This window comes from Acanthochromis polyacanthus, chromosome 23 (assembly GCF_021347895.1).
Source record: "Acanthochromis polyacanthus isolate Apoly-LR-REF ecotype Palm Island chromosome 23, KAUST_Apoly_ChrSc, whole genome shotgun sequence".
Classification (NCBI taxonomy): domain Eukaryota; kingdom Metazoa; phylum Chordata; class Actinopteri; family Pomacentridae; genus Acanthochromis; species Acanthochromis polyacanthus.
The window spans coordinates 5571397-5583511 of record NC_067135.1 but is presented as its reverse complement, the minus strand read 5'-3'; positions in this window follow the sequence as shown (position 1 = coordinate 5583511).

Sequence of the window (12115 nt, the reverse complement as noted above, 5' to 3'; positions counted from 1 at the left end):
CCAACTTGAATCCTCCCCACAGAAAATCCTGCCGCTATCTTACCAACAAACACGCATGAATTTAAATAAAACATGCTTCATCACACCAGGCCAACATCTTGGTCCAGTTCTGACACTAAGGTGGTCGTAGATGCTTTTGGCGGTGGACAATGGCCACTCTAGGAAGCCTGCAGCTAAGCAACAAATTTCAAAGCTGTGTGTTCTGATACCTCTTACAGCCAGCATTAAGGTTTTCAGCAGTTTGTGCTACAGTAGCTCTTCAGCCAGGCCAATCTTCACTCCCCACATACATTTAAGCACCAGCTTAAAAATGTAGTTGTGTCTGATTGGCTGGTAAGAGGGTCAACCTGTGTGACACTTTTACCATCTGTGGAGCCTCAGAAGGAAATGAAACAAATAATGCAGCGCTGACAGAAATATAGCTGGGCAATGTAGCTGAAAAAAATCTTTTTGCATAATAGCTTTCATTTCAGTCACGACTGATAAATAGTGACAATTTTTAATGATTTATTTTAAAACAGACTAAGAAAAAAATTATTAATTTGAATTTAACAACCTTGTTTTCAAGGCACATGGGTAATCATTTTAATTTAACACACAAATAAATAAACTGAACTGACAGTAATGAGATACAATAAATGAAGAAATGATGAAGTGAATTTTTGAATTTAGTGACTAAATGTTACAAATGCATGCAATTGAAAATATTTTGTAAATTAAACAGGGCTGGAACATTGGTCAATTGTAGCGTCTATCGACAAGAAAATGTTCAGCAAGTGATGTGTTTTGCCTGTGACACGGTGGGAGGTGTAGCCAGTGAAGAAGTTAATGCGGATCCCTGATGAATCAGCAAAGATGTCCAGTAAGTATGGTAAAGAAATAAAAAATAAGAGAAATATAAGTATAAAATGCACAAGTGTGAATCAAACATTGAAACGTTATTACTATTCCAGTATGTGGCTGTATATCTCTTGTACTTCCAGTCAGAAGAAACCTATCAAAACCATTCAAATTCACTATAAATCAAAAGTGGGCATGGAGATGAATAATTTTAGGCTCACAGCACTGCCTTCTTTCACAACAAAATCACCTCATACAGAGGTTGAAATCAGCGGGGCTGCTACTGTTTCCAACCACAATGGTCTTTTTTTGCAATGCTGGCACAGAAGAACAGCGTAACTTTCACCTGTACACATGAGCTTGGCTTTATGTATGTCAAACTGTCCGAGCACACTTTCCGTCATGCCTAATAAACTGCTGTCTGACGTGTCTGTGGAACAGCTGAGCCTTCTAGCAAGAGCCATTCATTTCCACGCCCCTTTCTAATGACATAAATAAAGGGTCCTGACTGTGACAGTGTTATACGCAGGATGAGGGGCTTCACCTCCTTTACAGTTTTACTTCTCTGCAGTCACAGTAAGTGCCATTTATTCTCAGTAGCAAATCCACTTTTCCAAGTCCACTTTACATGTTAAACGTGCAAATTTGCCGCCATGGAATTCATTGTGATGTGTTATTGAAATCCACGTAGGAGTAAATCTGATGCTCTCTCTTCTCTTTGTTTCAGGCTGGATGTCTGAGTCTCTCACTGTGGAGTCTGGTGGTGAAGTCACACTGATGTGCTCCAACATTTCCACCAGTCCAACTCTGACAGAGTGGTTCAGAGTGGTCAACAGAACTAAAACCAGCTGTATCTCTGCTATGTACGGTGCTGATGGCAAACCTTCATTCTGTGACGGATTTCAAAGTGGAAAATATAACATGAGCTCCAACGACGTTACTGTCTTTCTGAAGATCAAGCAAGTGGATTTATCTGACGCCGGGCTGTACTTTTGTGGATTTTACACAAACAAACATACAGTCATTGCCAATTCGATTGAGCTGAGCATTGAAGGTAAGATAACAGTCGTGCCATCTCTCTTTCAATCTATTTTTTATCAAAATATTAAGAGAATATCCTAAATGTATTATCACAGTAGTGTGAAACAACTCTGCTCCTGTCATATTCTTACTAAGTGTGGGCTAATTTTTTACATGTCTGTTAGTGATACTGGAAAGAAAATGGAGGCTCTACACACTATGAATATTTTACTGCTTACATTTTTTGCAGTCCCTACACACTAGCCATTTTTTCACACTACTCTGCATATCAGCTTTACAAAGCTATTTCGCCACACCGAATGTATCATCCAAAAACTTGCTCCTCCGTTTGCTATTTTTGAGCCATGCTGCATTTAACTTTTTTATCTAGTATGTAATTTTCTTGTCATCTCCTCTCTTCTCTGTTTGAACACAGCTAAAAGGCCAGAAAGTGACAGAATATTTGACTGTTAGTCACCTTTGGCTTCTCCGTTCATCTGAGTAACACAGATTTTTCTTGTTTTTTAGATCATGCAGCAAAATGGCTTGCTTTTGGCAATTTTTCAAAATGAGACATGGAATAAAGTGATAATGTTGAAACATTACAATGTTTTGCTTAGAATTAGTCATGTAGCAGAAACAGGCGTCACAGATGATGTGTTAAGGGACCGTCAAAAAGTTGAAAAATGTGAAATTTTTCAAGTTTCTGGCTGATTAATGGTGTAATTTGGCTGATTTTGTTAAAAGGATACATGATTTTCAAATCTGCCAGCTGGTTTTGGGGTTCAAAGGGTTAATGAGCGTAAAATAATATAATGCTGATGTTTCTTTACAGGAAATGGTGAATCCGATGATGAAGGGGATTTAAAGACTGCCAGTACGTTTCTTTAATTATGCATTTTAGTATCGTAATTTTCGTATAAAACATATCTAAAGCAACCAGCTTAAATTTTATAGTTTAATGTATGTTCTTTTTGTAGGCAAACCTGACACAGTCGCACACCCAATGAGCATGATCCTTGGTGGTTTGACTGTTTTGCTCATTATAGTAGTCCTAATACAGGCTGTAAAAATCTGGAAACTCCAAAAAGGTAAAGATGAACTTTAATTTGTTGCACATTCCAGACTGAAAAGCAAAGTTTATCGTCAGTAAAAATGAACTAATCACCATTTCGTGTTTGCCATTTAGCTGTGAATGGAGGATCACAAACAGAAAAAAGCGAGGTAAACCCTTTTCAAACTCATGTACGTTTTTTTTAATCTGTAAAAGTTACCTTTAAACATATGATTAGTCTGAATAACCTCTTTTAGCGGCATCAAACAGCCACTTCAGGCAAGCAGAGAGTCAGAACCTCTCATCCTCTTCAACCTTAAATAATAATAGCTCAGTTAAATCAGATTTTCAAACTATTAAATGATTAAAGTGTAATCTTAAATCGGAATATGCAGCTTTTGCTTGAAGTCAATAAACCTGCATTTTACAGTGTAAATGTAACTAAACTGTGATTACAACCCAAAGAACTCTTCATATTATGTTTTGGTGTAACCCACACAGCTTTGTGGCAAAGCTACAGTACATGTGATCTGTGTGACTCTAAATATTCTAATTTTCAGAATCTGAGGTCAGATGATCTGAACTTCGCAGCTGTAACTTTCCAGACAAAATCGAAAAGACACCGCAGGCCTGCAGCAGAGAGAGCAATGGAGACACATGTTGTTTATGCTGCCACCAGATAAACTCAGGAGGCTCCTGGACCTGCAGATCAGAGTTCAACTCATGCTTCATCATATTCACCTGCTGATGTATTTTCTCTGCATGTAACAAACAAAACAAGTCCTAGCAAAAAATAAAGTTTCTGTATTCAAGCTGCCTGTTGTCTGTGTTGCAGTCAAAGTCTTTGTGTCTCGTTTTACGCCTGCTTGTCGTCTGAGAGGGAAAAAAAACTTAAGGTGTGATAGAGGAGGAGTCAGAGAGCGTAACAATGGCTGTGAAACTCTAATGGACGGAGCAAAGCGGTCTGCAGTGGGAGGAGTGACATGCATGTGAGTGACAGGAAGAGACAGCATAGTGTGGTCTGAGCACAAGCGATATGAAAACCAAAAAACATCTAAAGTTAAAAGCTCTGTTGGAAAGTATAAAAAAATGCCATAACTGTCATCTAATTAAAGCAGCTGATCTATTTAGACATTTAGAAATGTTAAAAAAAACAACAGAAAATTCTCACGCTTATTTGACAAACGTATATGAGTCAAGAATAGTCTCCACCACAGACCACAAACATCACACATAGTGAGTGCTGCTCCTTTTGCATCTGGCTTTTGCATGAGGGTGTTAAAGTGCTTTTAGTTCCAGTGAACAACTACGGAGTTTATCATGTTGATCTTGTTTCCTCTGAGTTTGAAGGACAATAACTGATGTAGTAAACACATAATACAGTCTAAAATTTACAGTGCTTACATGTGTATCTCAGTCTTATCTGACCTTGTTAAACCTTTGATGCATAACATGAGTCCAGAGATACCCATTTTCAATTGAATGATCGAATGTGGGTCACTTTTGACCCATGTTGGGCATCAAAGGGTTTAATTACTCCACTTGCACTGGTCTGCAATGACAATGACACTAACTTCAGGATATTGTCACTCTTGTACCACCAAAACAGCTCTGACACTTCAAGACATGGACTCCACAAAACCTCTGAAAGTTTCCTGTAGTACCAGGCACTAATACATGACACAAATGCAGAGCTTAGATTGAGATCTTGATAAGTTGGTCATCAAGTCAACGCCTTAAACTCCTTTTCATGTTCCACAAACTATTTCTGAACATTTTCAGGAATGTGGCAGGGAGCATTGCACTGCTGAAAGATGGTGCTGCCATGAAGGGGTGTATGTAAGCAATGTATACCATCATGCATTGCGCGGATGAGAATGCGAACGAGACAAACCAGAGTGTAAGTAAAGTTAGTAATTTCCCATTTAGGTTGTGTTGTTGAATGTGATTTAATGTATTGTTTAAATACTCAGACACAGCCTCTATGTTAGCCCTGGACTGGCGATCTGTCCAGGATCTACCCTGCTTTTCACCCTATTTGGCCCGAAACAGGCTCCTACTGCTTTTTGTCAGGTACAAAAATATAAATAATCTCAGATGGATGCATGATTTAACATCTTGACGCAGATTGGCTCCATGAAATGCTTCCTCTGTGGACTTGCATGTACATAATGGCCCACAGCTTTTCTAGTTGATATACAGCATATTTCTAATGTATCACAGGGATTCCTGACACAAAAGCACGCCTGCGATAAAAATCTTCTCCATGTTTTCATTAAGATATTAAAAATGCCTATTTTAAACGTTCATTTAGCATTAAAGTTCCTAGAAAGCCAACAAGGTCTCACCCACTATACATATGCAAGTTTATATCTTCTAACTTGAGAAATACAATGTGCTTTCTACTTGTTACGTGAACAGCTATCGGGAACCAGAACTCATGTTTCCACAGCTGCTTTACATGCAATTGCTGCTGAACTTGCCTTTTCATGATAATTTTTGTTCTCCAAATGCATTTGACAAAGATATAACATAGCATGTGTGGTCTCCGAGCAATAAACTTTCCTGTGATGTCATATTTGTATGCTTAAGTTACCTGTGCTGTAAGCAAAGACCATTGCATTGTGAGTGGCAGGATGGGAACTCCCCGCCCATCGAAACCCCTTTAAAGGGGCTCAAAGACAAACTATTCTTGCAGTGACACCATTTGTCTCGTAAGCAGCTTTGCTTCTATGCAGCCTCGGTAAGTACTGGGACTTACTTATTCTCAGCAACAAAACACATAGGAATTCAAAATCATTGGTTAGAAAACAGATTTGAGATAATTGACAGAATTATTGATGCTAATTACAGCAACTGTTCAGTAACACTCACATTCTTTCTGCTGTTTGCTTCAGGCTGGATGTTTGAGTTGCAAATGAAGAACAGATTTTTTTTTCTTTTAAAATAATCCTACCTGAACCGTCTAAAAGTGTCTCTGAACTCCAAACAGTCGGTTGGCATTATTGAGTCCTGTCATATTTTAGCTCACCGTCAGCTCATTTTTCACTGTAATATGAAGTCTGGCACCTCTGCAAAAACAGCACAACCACTGTTAGAAGTAGAGAGCACAAAAATGTCTAAGTGTGACAAAGTTCTAACACAGTAAATCCCAAAAAAGACAACATGGAAAGTTGAATTTTGGGGATTTTACAAAATTGGTAACAAAAAATCGTAACTAACTGCTTGTGAAATTTGTACACCAATCCTTGAAAGCTATTTCTATACCAATCGTTTTTTTTTTTTTTTAACTGTGCTGCTTTAATTCATCTTTCTCCAAATTTTCAATCTCTTTAGTTGTCGCTTTGTGTCAAAAACCTTTCTATGGTGTCCCACTCTGCTAAATGGCGCCATTTTGATGATTTTTTTTAAAAGCAAAAAGTGACTTTTAAACCCACCGGCAGCTTTTGAAGTTCAGAGGGTTAAAACCAGTAATTTCTGTTTCAGTCTATGCAATGCATGTACAACCCCATTTGTAGACAGTCACAGGCTAAGTTTGTGAATAGCCCAGAAACGCTGCTATCCACTGCCCGTAAACAGAGGAGAGACTGACCCAGTATACATTAGTCAAAAGAACCAGGTGGTCTTCAGGCCTTTCATGAGCTTCACAGAAGTTTGGCCCATGACTGACTGTCCCCAATACAGTATGAGACTGACACAAACAGGGGTAGGACAAGTCTAGTCTGTGCTGGTTTCAGTGCGTGATTCTAAATGCTGCATTTACAGAATTTGCACTCCAATGACCTGAACTCTGCAGGGCTGAGGACCCTTCCAAAAGCAATGACAAACAGAAGGCCTGCATTAGAGAGAGAAGAGGAAACGTGTGTCATTTACACAGCCAGCAGATAGATGTGTTTTGCTATGTGGGTGGTGACATAATTTTTTTTTTTTTTTTTGCAATAACGCTACTGTATCCAAGGAGAATTGGTATTTTTTGTGTCTGTCCTCCTTGTTGTATTACTTACCTCTTACTTTCTGACGCCATCGATCGTCAAATTGACTCATAGGTGGAGTCAAATGGTCTGCAGGAGGGGGAGGGGCGTGAAATTCTCATCAGTTCACAGGAAGAAGCAGCACAGTGTGGTCTGAGCACAACTGAAAGCACCAGGCCTCTGCAGTCAGTAGAGCTGTAAACAGAAATGGAAGCAGTGAGAACGACTACACATAATAAATATTTGTTTTTTAAATACTTTCTGGAAACAACATGGGGAGAAATTAATGATGGAACAACCTGTGGATGTCAAGCATTGTCAGTTTGTGTTAGAAAAACAAAACAGACTTCACTACAGGAAGACATCAGGCCTGCCCACAGACACCAAAGAACTTGTTGTTTTCAAGACAAAGAGAAATTCTACTTTAATAAACTGTCAGTAATAATGAATAAAAAGAAAGAATATGTGGGCTCCTTATAACAAAAACTCAAGAAACCACTGAATTCTATGGCAGCATGTGTGTAAATACAAAACCCACATATATTCCTGAATTTCCTCAAAGTCATTTGTTATTTGTATTAAATCTACGCAAAATGAATGTGTACATTAAAAGCAAAACTTTCCTCTTTACGTGAATTCAAGTCACAGGTTTGACGCACCCTCCCCCCAACATTTTCCACTGTGGTGACAACAGTGTGCATCAGACAACACCAAAACCACAGAGAGACTAGCCTTTAGCTCTCTGCAATAAAACCACATACAACAAAAGCTGCACCATTTTCACACATTCTCATTAGCAGTAAGGTTGTCTCTTTTCAAACCATGGCCTTCTCTAACAAACTCATTTCATGTTTTTATCTTTACAAGACTGAAAGCAAAGGCAAACATGTCCACCAAAAGGAAGATTTGGTTCACATATTCTCAATAACGTCTTAGAAACAACTTTCAAATTGGAAACTTTGCATTGCATCACTAAGTCATGTCCAGGCTGTCTAGCATCCTTTATTTGCATCATGGATGCTGCAATGATAGCAAAAAGGGAGACAAAGTGCACCTCAAGCCTTAAACTATTATATTGCGGCTTGTCCTGAACAAAACACTATGTTTGCATGACAAGGTAGGATTTTTTTGTGGTCACTGTGAAGAGTGACACACGAAACCTCGACCAAAAAAACCAGCCCTCCTCTTTACCGAAACCTTCGTACTGGAGCAAAGTCCTTTCATATACACGATGATGTGCTTTACTGTTAAACCCGCTTTACTTCTCTGCAGCCTCAGTAAGTACTGGTTCAAGAATGTACTCAAAATTATGTTTAGTTTAATAACAGAAAAAAACAGAATGTAGTAGCTACTAAAATTGTTGTCTTTGCTGTTTGTTTCAGGCTGGATCTTTCTGTCAGTTACTGAGTCTCAGATGGTGGAGGTCCAGCCTGGTGAAAATGTCACTCTGCTGTGCTCCAACTTTTCCAGTTCTCCTTCTCAGATAATCTGGTTTAAACTCGTCAACAGAACGTATCCCCGCCGTATTTCATCCATTTTCAGTTCTAATCAGGAAGCTTCATTCTACGGTGGAGTGGAAACCAACAGATTTGGACTGACTTCTAACAGCTCCACTCTCTTCTTCAAAATCGAACGTGTGGCTTTTGCTGACTCTGGGTTTTATTTTTGTGGATTTTACTATAAAACACACCCAGTAATTGTAAACTCAACATACTTAAAGGTTCCAGGTAAGAATGTGTGAAGCTGGATTCAGCTAAAAATACAAATGAAGCATGTTTCTTGTTTCCACGTGGTTAGCTTGGAATGGAATTTGCCAAATAAGACGAAAAATGCCTAATTTTGTTGTCCTCATCATTTGTCAAGGCAGTGACAATATTTCTACAGAGGAATCAACAAGCCTGATGAGTGTGATCCTGACCGGTGTGACTGTTGTTCTCAATAAGGTCATCATTGGCCTTGTTGTCAAAAGGGGACTTTCGACAGGTACTTCAAGTTTCTTTTTTCAGTCTTTGTGATGTTTTGTATATCATGTCCTTGTAAAAAATGAAAAATAAAGACAATGTAAAGACAATGCCCACGTCAACTTTGCTGTCTCCATCCTTGAACTGCTGGAGAAGAAAATCCATGAATATTGTGGATGAACCCACTTTTAATTTTTGGTGTTTATTGATGTATAACTCAGTTCAATCTCTTCAATTCAGAACTCCATGATTGTTTTGTTTCTATGACAAAAAATGTCTTACTCTCACTTACAGAAACTGGAATATGACCTGACAGTTTGCGAATCTGATGTTCTATCCAAAAGGCAAGAAAGAAGAGGAAACCCTCTTCTTTCTTGCCTGCATGGCTCAGTGGGTAGAGTGGCCGTCTTGTAACTGGAAGGTTGCTGGTTCGATCCTCGGCCCGTCGTGCTCATGTTGAGGTGTCCCTGAGCAAGACACCTAACCCCTAATTGCTCCTGATGGGTTGTGGTTAGCACCTTGCATGGCAGCTCCCACCATCAGTGTGTGAATGTGTGTGTGAATGGGTAAATGTGACATATCATCATGTAAAGCGCTTTGGATAAAAGCGCTATATAAATACAACCATTTACCATTTACCATTTTCATGCTGCAACAGGGGGAACTTAAAATGTGGCAGGAATCACGGACTCTCACCCCACATGTTGGATCACATTCCTAGAAGGACATATCATAAACCTCAGACTTTTCAGGCAGCTAAATGCTCCAAAAAAACTGCTATGTGAGATGACTGTAGGTGATACTCAACCCTTACTAGGTCCAACCTGGTAACAATTCCATCATGACTTTTATGTGAAAGTGAGCAGGGTGCGCATTCAGATAAGGTGATATGCTCAGAGTGCATGTATATTTTTATTCAGTGTGAACTACATTATGTTATGTTTATCAATGTAATCTTGCCAATCCTGAATTGAAATGAGTCTCATGATGCAACTAATGTTTCTAGTGTTGTCACTCATCTTGTCATCGTGTTCCTGTTACTAGTTTAAGTGTGATCTTGTAATAACGTTACTCTATTTATGCAAAATATAAATCTTTCTTTTAATAATGTGCTTAGCTGTTTCTGTATTTTTTTATTCTTCATTTGTGTTTTGGACACTGATGACTCACTACCTTGAAATAGTGGAGGAGTGAGAATCACTTGACAGGAAGAGACAGCAGCGTGTCTGAGGACAACAAAGCTGGAAATCATGACATCTCTGATGTCACATTAGATAGATCGATTAGACAAAGACAGACAGATGGACAGATAGATCATTAATTTAACAAAAAAAAAACACTGTGTCTATATTTATGCAGGTGTGTTGGGGGAAAAAAAACAAGTATAGAAGGTAACTAGCAGGCAACAATGGCAGGAAAAATGTTTCAACCACAGGAAGATGGGTTTTTACCCATAACCACACACTCAAAGGCGTAGCCGGTTTACAGATCAATAATGCTGCAACTTAAAAGATTAACAGAATAAATCAATCTCAGTTGATACATTCAGACACAGATTTAAGACTACATTTGGTGCTTTTTGATTTCAGATTTGAGAACACTATGTGAGAGTCTTCATGGTAAAAGTCACAAAGAACACCACAGTATGAAGATGTATTGACAGAGTCCAGGTTAAACAGTGTGAATGAACCCTTCATCTATGTTTATTAACTGGATCTCATTGGGTTGTACAAGAAAGCAGACATTTGACAATGTCATGTCAGGCTTTGGAAACTTTTGAGAAACAATTCTCACCAATTTCCGACATCTGCTACACCAAGCATCTAATTATCTACTATGAAGATAATCAACAGTGAAAATGATTAGCACTTGCAGTCCTACTCCCACTCACAGCCACTGTAAAAGTACAAGTTCAAGCCACAAAAGAACATTCAGCCCACCATATTGTTCTGACATGAACATCCAATCACAGAGATGATACAGAGCAGCATTCTAAGAAAGGGTGCCAACAGGACACCAAGGTTCCTGAGAGGGTTGCAAGCCAAGAGGCTCAATGGGCCGGTGTTGACCCTCCATCTGGCCATGACTGGAACAGTTGAAGAGCTTCCAAACAACACTTAGCCTTTGCTGCTTCACTGACTCAGCAACACTCAACCAGTTTCTATCTGAGAAAGTACAGTTCGTGAGAACCTTGGTCTCAGTATGTGCCACCGAAAAGGAGCCTACCATAATGCCACATTGGTGGCAAAAATCAATGGAGCTTTTACCAGCCCAGCTAAATCCCTTGCTTAATTGACAATCCTTCAACTATCAATGAAGACACAGTAGCGTATAAATGTTTACAGAATAAAAGGCTGTAAATAAAGCACTAGTCACACTTTTTTGTTCTTAGAAAATTAGCTGAGAAGCACCCATTTTAGGTGCATTTTGCTGGAAGATGCACTAGCTCAACTTGATTTTTACCAGCCCTTCTATACCAGCCTTCTCTGGTGGCCATCTTTTCAAGTGGACTGGGCAAGTTAATCCCCTCATGAGGGCAGTGTCCATCACCAAGCCAAACAACTTTTCAAATCCAGGGATGCCACTGGTTTAAGTGCAACGTGCTTCAACAAGCACCACAGAATTTTTTGTTTTTTTTAATGTTGTCATGGAGGAACTGGAAATAGGACCCAAGTGCAGAACACTTTAGTTAAACAAAACTAACGTAACCCTTTGATGCACAACATGGGTCAAAAGTGACCCATATTCAATGGAAAATGGGTATCTCTTGACCCATGTTGTGCATCAATTAACAAAGGTAACAAAGGTCATGAAATAATGTAATCTAAAATAGTACACAGGAAGACTACGCTTAGGTCATAATCAAACCACATTAGGAATCCAGTGGTCTGTTACATTTTAATTTATATCTATTTGATGTGTAAGTTGCACACACAGACTATATATAAAAGATGGATGTAGCCACCACAACGTCAGTCATCGGTTGGTCAACTACTGTTCTGAAACATTGAGTTTGAAATTTGGCCGTTGCTGTCCAGCTATTTTGAAAGATGACCTTCAATTTTGTTCTTTACAGTGTTTCTGTTCATCACATCGTACACACTTTGGTTTGAATATTACTTTTTGTGCAACAGCAGCATCTAAAAATAGACTGACAACATCAAAAACCAACTCTCTCAGGCTGAAGGTTAAGCGACATAAAACACCCCGCCTCCTTCCATTTAGTGGCCCCTTCCTGGATCCCACATCATTTACGAACATTGCAGAGC